This window comes from Penaeus vannamei, chromosome 27 (genome assembly GCF_042767895.1).
Source record: "Penaeus vannamei isolate JL-2024 chromosome 27, ASM4276789v1, whole genome shotgun sequence".
Lineage (NCBI taxonomy): Eukaryota > Metazoa > Arthropoda > Malacostraca > Decapoda > Penaeidae > Penaeus > Penaeus vannamei.
In genome coordinates, this window is record NC_091575.1 from 33,679,093 (window position 1) to 33,687,329 (window position 8,237).

Below are 8,237 nucleotides of genomic sequence, written 5' to 3' on the forward strand. Positions count from 1 at the left end.
CAGCGGCGATCTACACAAAGGGAATGTATAAGAGTTATAAAAGTAAAGTATAAGCTCTGAAAACAAAACTTTTATATTTTATGATTTCTGTTTATTTGTCGATTGTTTGTCTTTAAGGTCAGTTGTGTCAATTTATACGTAAATTGCAGTTATAGTGACATAGTTTATACGTAAATGACACACGCGCGCGCACACACACACACACACACACACACACACACACACATACATACATATATATATATATATATATATATATATATATATGTATATATATATATATATATATATATATATATATATATATATATATAAATATATATATATATTGTTATATATATAAATATATATACATATATATATACATACATATATATATATATATATATATATATATATATATATATATATATATACATACATACATATATATATACATATACATATACTCTCTCTCTCTCTCTCACAGACACACACACATACGCACACACACATTTATAAATATATGTCTTTGTGTGTGTATCTATCTATCTATCCTTACACATGGCGCATATACCCGTACATTCATAAATGGAAATCATATAAACATATTATTATTTCTTAATACATAAATATATTCATACATTTATGGTGTTCATACATACATTACACATGCCATTCATACCATACTATATATACACAGCGCATATGCACGTATGTTTATGCTCATAACATGTATGTCCAATCAAAGATACATAGTGTTTATACATACATGACATTTTGAATAATCATTGTTTTGTATCTGTCATGGAATTGATGATCGTGACTATGACGACAAAGCAGCTGATGTTGATGAAGATACTCGGAAATTATATAATTAATAGCATAATGATACCAATGATGAATGTAAAGATGAATCTGATAATAATAACAACTATATATTATAACAACAACAATAACAACTATATCATATTATATCAATGACAATAATACCTTTAATAGCCCCCCCCCCCAAAAAAAAAAAAAAAAAAAAAATACGCACGCAACAGCACCGGTAACAAATGCAAGAAAAATTGAAAAATATCACAGTAATGGTAATAATGATAAATGATTATCTGCCGCCCATAATTGTAGAAATACTGATAGTCAGGATAATCATAACATTGGTAAGAACAGTATTATCAGTATCATAATCATCATTACAGTAACCATCAAGTGTTTTATAGAAAAGTTCTTGGTTATCATCCTCCTGATCAAATATCTCATTAAGCACAGTAGTCTCTTAACTAATTAGCGTAGGATACATTAAGGACAATTAACGTGGTGCAATAAATCACTTGTTTTAATCACCCTTGGGGGTTTTCCTGGTCTGACAGGCATTCAATAATTTTCCTTCGGTGGCCTATATATATTTCCTATATCTGCGGCTAAAATGTTTCGTTTCCCGTGTTTCATCAACAGAATCAACAAACTTCATAAGTATTTTGGTTGTGTTTTGCTAAGGTTGAATAGTTGTAATAAGTCTATAATTCGGGTTGAAGCTCTTGTTAGACTCTGGACGAGCAGAGATATCAAATTCCGGAATTTCTTCTGTAAACACCACCAGCAGTGACAACAACAACAACAACAGCAAGAACACACACACATACAAAAGAAAGAAAGAAAAAAAAGCAGTAACAACAACAACAGCAAGAACAACAACAAGAACACACACCTACAAAAGAAAGAGAGAGAGAGAGAAAAAAATAATGTCTATGGGTTCAGCCTGTATACAATTCAGGAACAGTGAAGCGAGTTGGAAGCTGTTCTTTGAAGCCATTCACGTCATAAACACGTGAGGACTGCTAATGCATTCTACCTTTCACGAACAGCCAAGCATCTCCAGTCCATTATCGATTCCAGTCAAAGGAGGTCGTTAACAGTGATATAATACAGGGACCGATAACTCCCCTTTGAAGTATCCTGCTTTTGAGAAGAAAAAAACTCCTCCAAAAGCCACATTCTTAAAGGATCAAAAGTGGTCCCGCTAAAGCATCCATTGTCGAGGTCCTGATACCATATCAACACAGGAAAGCTGCACCTTGTTAGCCATCTCTCCGTGAATCGGGTTTAGCGCTTTCATTCCTCTTTCTCTCTCCCAGGGACGGGCTTGTGCCATCCTGCAGGACAGCTCTTGATAAGGTGACTTCCTGCAGTGATATGGCGTAAGCGTACAATGACGAGCCGTCGGTGTAAGGTAATTTGTAACTCCTCAAGAAATGATGTATATCCATCTGGTGACAAATACTTGAAGGTGGTTTGGCAGTTTCATGTCATTGTTTAACCACAAGTCGTTTAAAATATATTTACTGCGTCAACCCGAATTTTGCCGAATTATTAGGTACGGTATCAACACCGATTTGATGAATTAACGAACTTATACTACTCTATCTCGAACAACTTGCAAATCATTCACCTGCATCTACTTACCCTTCACCTTGAGACAAGACCTGGCCAGTGCATCCGCTACCTGTTCCCTCAGCAATGCCATCGACGAGTGGTGTGATGTCTCTTGATAAGCATTTTGAACCGTGCGGTGAAAAATGGCGCAGCTCTTCATGCCGGCTCCCTGTTCCAAAAGTGGCTCTGTAGGCTTCAGGTTGGCGATAATGCATTCCCATCTTCCCCCCCAAAAAAACATTCCATTTGCAACTATCCTCTTCTCATGCAAAGTCGAAAATGCATTTGACTGTAAATACTAGTGTTAGCTGTTGTTAGCGGAACTGGGTATTACCTCTTGATCTAACCATCGTCAGCCACTGTTTTAGTCTTCTCAGTATGCTAGCAGGTTAACGAAAGATTAACGTTTATAAAAATATTTTGTTTTATATTCATGATTGTTCTCCCTGTCACTCACTTTTCTGTCTTTCTGCCATTGCTCTATTTTTGGAGCGGATTTCCCCCTTACAGAAACTGATGTCACCTCTGTTCTCTCTCTGGTTTCATACATATAGGAAAACTACTTCACATTTGTCATGGAAATTCCAGCTCCTCTTCTGTCATGAACCATTATCACGTCTACAGAAATTCCTCTTTGACAGGATGTATTGTATCTTTATAACAACCTACAGACTGCATTTCGCAAAAAAAAGAAGAAAAAAAAAATATATAATATATAATATATATAATATATATATATATATATATATATATATATATATATATATATATATATATATATATATATATATATATATATATATATATGTATGTATATATATGCGTTTCGAAAAAAAAAAAAAAAAAAAAAACATATATATATATATATATTCCTATTCCAAGGCTTGAATCACGCTTCGTTTTTCATAACTTGAATATAACAAGCTTATTACCATATTTTTAGTTCAGCGAACACCCACAACATCTAAATACAGAAAAGCAGTCACGATTTTTTCTTCAGCATAGTCAAACTCTCAGTCTTTTGTACCTCTCCGACTGAACACTCTAGCAGCTTTTAGATAAAACTCCAGTGTGAATTTTCTTCATCAGTATAGTTAAACTCCCAGTGTTTTGTACCTCTCCGACTGAACACTCCAGCAGCTTTTAGATAAAACTCCAGTGTGAATTTTCTTCATCAGTATAGTTAAACTCCCAGTGTTTTGTACCTCTCCGACTGAACACTCCAGCAGCTTTTAGATAAAACTCCAGTGTGAATTTTCTTCATCAGTATAGTTAAACTCCCAGTGTTTTGTACCTCTCCGACTGAACACTCCAGCAGCTTTTAGATAAAACTCCAGTGTGAATTTCATACTTTTATTTCATTACTGCAACTCCATGCATGTTCGCAATAGATTCAAAGCAACAAAGTGTCACTTGTTAGGGAATTGAATCTCATTGAAAACTTGCATTGGACTTTCCTGGTATATTTCTCCTTTTAGGAATATCTGTAGCTTTTGAAAAGTGGAACGTGTCTTACTTACTTGTTCTTAAAAAAAGAAAAATGATAATTAGATCAGATAAGTAGTCCTATGGATAAGAATAGCAGCATATCACATTTATATTCGTTAAGAAATTATAAGTAATTAATGTGGAAAGAAAAATAAAGTGATAAAAAGATGAACAAATAAGAATAATGAATTAACTTGCCACAAGCCCTGCGAAGGACAGAAAGATATTATTATTATTATTATTATTTTGGTTATTCATCATCAACATGACAATTGTGATTACTTTATTTTGACTATTGTAATAGGCTATTACTAACTGTACTCAAAACTACTCAGAATCAAAACATACCAAATATATAAAACACAATTATAAACAACACAATTATAAACATACATATACTCTCTCTCTCTCTCTCTCTCTCTCTCTCTCTCTCTCTCTCTCTCTCTCTCTCTCTCTCTCTCTCTCTCTCTCTCTCTCTCTCTCTCACACACACACACACTCTATATTTACTCTATATTCACATACACTGAGAAACGCAAAAGTCCTACGCTTTTGATTACAGAATATCCACAAGGACAGTGTTTACGTGCCTCCGAGTGTGAAACGTTTCCGCGTGAAAACGTTTCGAGCAACAGATCTGCGTCTAACTGCTCACTTCAGGGCAATTTAGGCCTAAAGTATTTCATTTGAGTTCATACATGGGGTGATGTTTATATATGTGCACACACACATACACACAAACACACACACAGACACAAACACATACACACACAGAAAAACACAAACACATACACACACAAACACAAACACATACACACACAGAAAAACACAAACACACACACACACACATGTACACACAAAACACACACAGACACAAACACATACACGCACAGAAAAAACACAAACACATACACACACACACACACACACACACACACACGCACAACACACACACTGATACTACTACTGTTACTGCTACTATTGCTACTACTGTAATACTACTACTCGTACTGCAACAAATACTATCATTTCTGCTACGACTGCTCATAAAACAACTATCATTACCATAACTGTCTTTTTTATCAACAATTTAGCAAGAACCATGATAACAATAACACTAACACACACGAGAAAAAAACACCATAAAAAGCAGACCATAAATAGAATTCCACGTAGTTTTGTGCCACAAATGGAATAAATAATAAGGTTCTTTAGATAATTTATCAGTCGTATGACTTCATAATTATTAGTAAGAGTGTAGGAAAATGTTGGCAAGTCAAATGGATATGTTCAGCAACCTTTGTTCTCTCATGAACACCTGTGTATCTCAGCCCCTTGTGTTTCTATCTCTATCTTTCTTTTAGCTTTTTATGTCTATTTGTTATCTTTATCTTTCCTTTAGCTTTATGTCTGTTATAGCTTTTTGTGTGCATTTGTTATCTTTATTTTTATCTTTATTTTAGCTTTATGTCTGTTATCTTTAGTTTTACTTTATTTTAGCTTTAGATCTGCCTGTTATCTTTTTTACTTTGTATCTCTTTGGTATCTTTGATTTTATTTTATATTTCTTTGTTATCTGTACCTTTTATTTAGCTTTATGTTTTATGTCTATATGTTGTATTTATCCTTATCTGTGATGTAGCTTCGTGTCTGTTATTATTATTTCTATTATATTTTAGCTTTAGGTTTGTTTATTTTTATTTTTATTTTATATCTCTTTGTTATCTTTATCTTTGTTTCAGCTATATATGTCTGTTTCTTATCTTTATTTTTGCTTTATCTGTTAGTGTTATCATCATCTTATGCTCGTTGCTATAATGTTGATAGAATAATATGATAACGGTGGTAGTTGTAATAGTAGTAGTAGTAGTAATAGTATTAGAAGTACTGACGGTAGTAGTAATAGTATTAGTAATAGAAGTACTAACAGTAGTAGTAATAGTAGTCTTTGTAGTAAGAATACTATTTACAAAGTAGTAGTAATTGCAATAGTAGGAGTATCTTTCTAGTGATAACATAATGGTAGCAATAATAGCAGCAGTAATAGTGATATCACCATAACCATTACTGTTCGTGTTATCATATTTACCATTACAGATATGAACTTTTTCGTATCGTGTCCTTTCATTGCTTAATATCTCTTTTATTCACATTTTATTTCCTCCTTATTGTTTTGTTATGATAAATTTTCGATTGTTTTTATTTCGACTTATATATAATTCTTATTCACGAATATGTTTTTTTTTTATTATACGCATTGTTGGTTATGAATTAACGTGATCTAACCTAACCTAATTTAGTGTAGGTTGATTTATCTAGCTTGATATAACTTGATGTAGCCTGATTTAGCTCGATGTAGCTTGATCTAGCTTGACCTAACTTGATATAGCTCGATGTAGCTTGATCTAGCATGACCTAACTTGATATAACTTGATGTTGGTTTAGCTCGATGTATCTTGACCTAGCTTGATATAACCTGATGTAGCTTGACTTAACTCAATATAGTTTGATCTGGTCTTACCAATTTTTATATGGCTTGATATGACCTGATCTAGACTAACCTAATTTGATCTGACTTGACATGGCTAGACATGACTTGACCTAGCCTCCCCGTCCGTCATATGACTTTATAAATCCTAATCCAACTTGATCTGACCTTATTATGCTTGAAATGGCTTGATTTAACATGATCTAACCTGATCGAGCTTGAAGAGGTTTGATATAGTTTGACATGACTATATCTGGCTTGAGATGGTTTGATATAGTATGGCATGACTTGGATCTGGCTTGAAGTAGTTTAATATATTTTGACATGACTTGATCTAGCTTGAAATGGTTTGATATAGTTTGACATGACTTGATCTGGCCGCACCACCCTGAATTTGACTTGACATGACTTGATCTAACTTGAGATGATTTGATATAGGTAGACATGACTTGATCTGCCTTGAAATGGTTTGACATAGTTCGACATGACTTGATCCGGTCACACCACCCTGAATATAACATGACATAACTTGATCTAACTTGACATGCCTTGACACGGCCTCATTTCCCATCAAATGACTTGATCGAGGCACAACCAGCTCGATCTAGCTTGAAATAACTTGCCCTCTCCCTTGCCCCAGCGCCACCACGCAAGCGCAAGATCAGCGGGCATGACAGCTGGGCACGGCATACCCTGTGGCCAAGAAGCTGCTCCAGACGACGAGAAAACTCCCTCTTCCTGTGGCGAGTTCAGAGCGAGTTTGCTTTTGTGCTTTTGAGTGCGTTTGTGCGGGTGAGAGAGGTCTGTTTTGGCGAGGGAGAGAGAGCTTGCTTAGGGATGATTAAGTTATTGAGTGATTATTTTGTTATTATTATTATTTTTGGGAGTAATATAAGTTTTTTTTCTTGTTGTGTTTTAATTTTCTTTTTTTTCTTTTTCGTCTCTGTTTTTTTCTGCTTTCTTCCCTGCCTCATCTTCTACCTTTTCTTTCTCCTTTTTTTACTTCTTCATTTCCTTTTTTTCTTCGTCTTCCTCCTCCTTTTCTCCTTATTCGTTTTCTTTGTTTCTTCTTCTTCTTCTCGACCTTCGTCTTTTTATTTTCTTATTATGTTTTTTCTTCTATTTCCTTTTTCTCTTTGCATCCCCATCCTTCTCCCTTTCTTCTTATTACTCTTTCTTATCATTATCATCATCATTGATATTGCTTCTGCTTCCTCTTCTCCTCCTTTCTCTCATTTCCTTTTTTTCTTCATTATCTTCTTCTCCTTTCTCACATTTCCTTTTTCTTCTTCATCTTCCTCTTCTTCCACCATCATCACCCTTTCCCGTCACCATCCCTTGACCTCAATACTCACCATCATCAACGCGATAATGGTGACTATATTCACTATATCTCAGATACTCTTGTGATATGTTCACCATGACCTTGGCGAACCTGGTGATGGTGATATAGGTGGTAATGGTGATGGAGGTGATGATGGTGGTGGTGATAATGATTATGGTGGTGTCTGTGGTGTTGGTGGTGATGTCTGTGATGATGGTGGTGGTGTCTGTGATGTTGGTGATGATAATGGTGGTGTCTGTGGTGTGGTGACGAATGATGATGGTGGTGTCTGTAGTGTTGAAGGTGGTGATGGTAATGGTGGAGGTCGTGGTGGTGATAAAAATTATCAAGATGATAAATTTGATCATGACGATAATGGTGACGAAAGGAATGACGACAGCAACAATAACATTTCCCACAAAACACGTCACCATTCACACACACAAACAACCATTTCCTATAAACACTGGTCTGTCCTTCACTAAGTCTACCACCGGAAGCACTTTTAGTATATTCAAG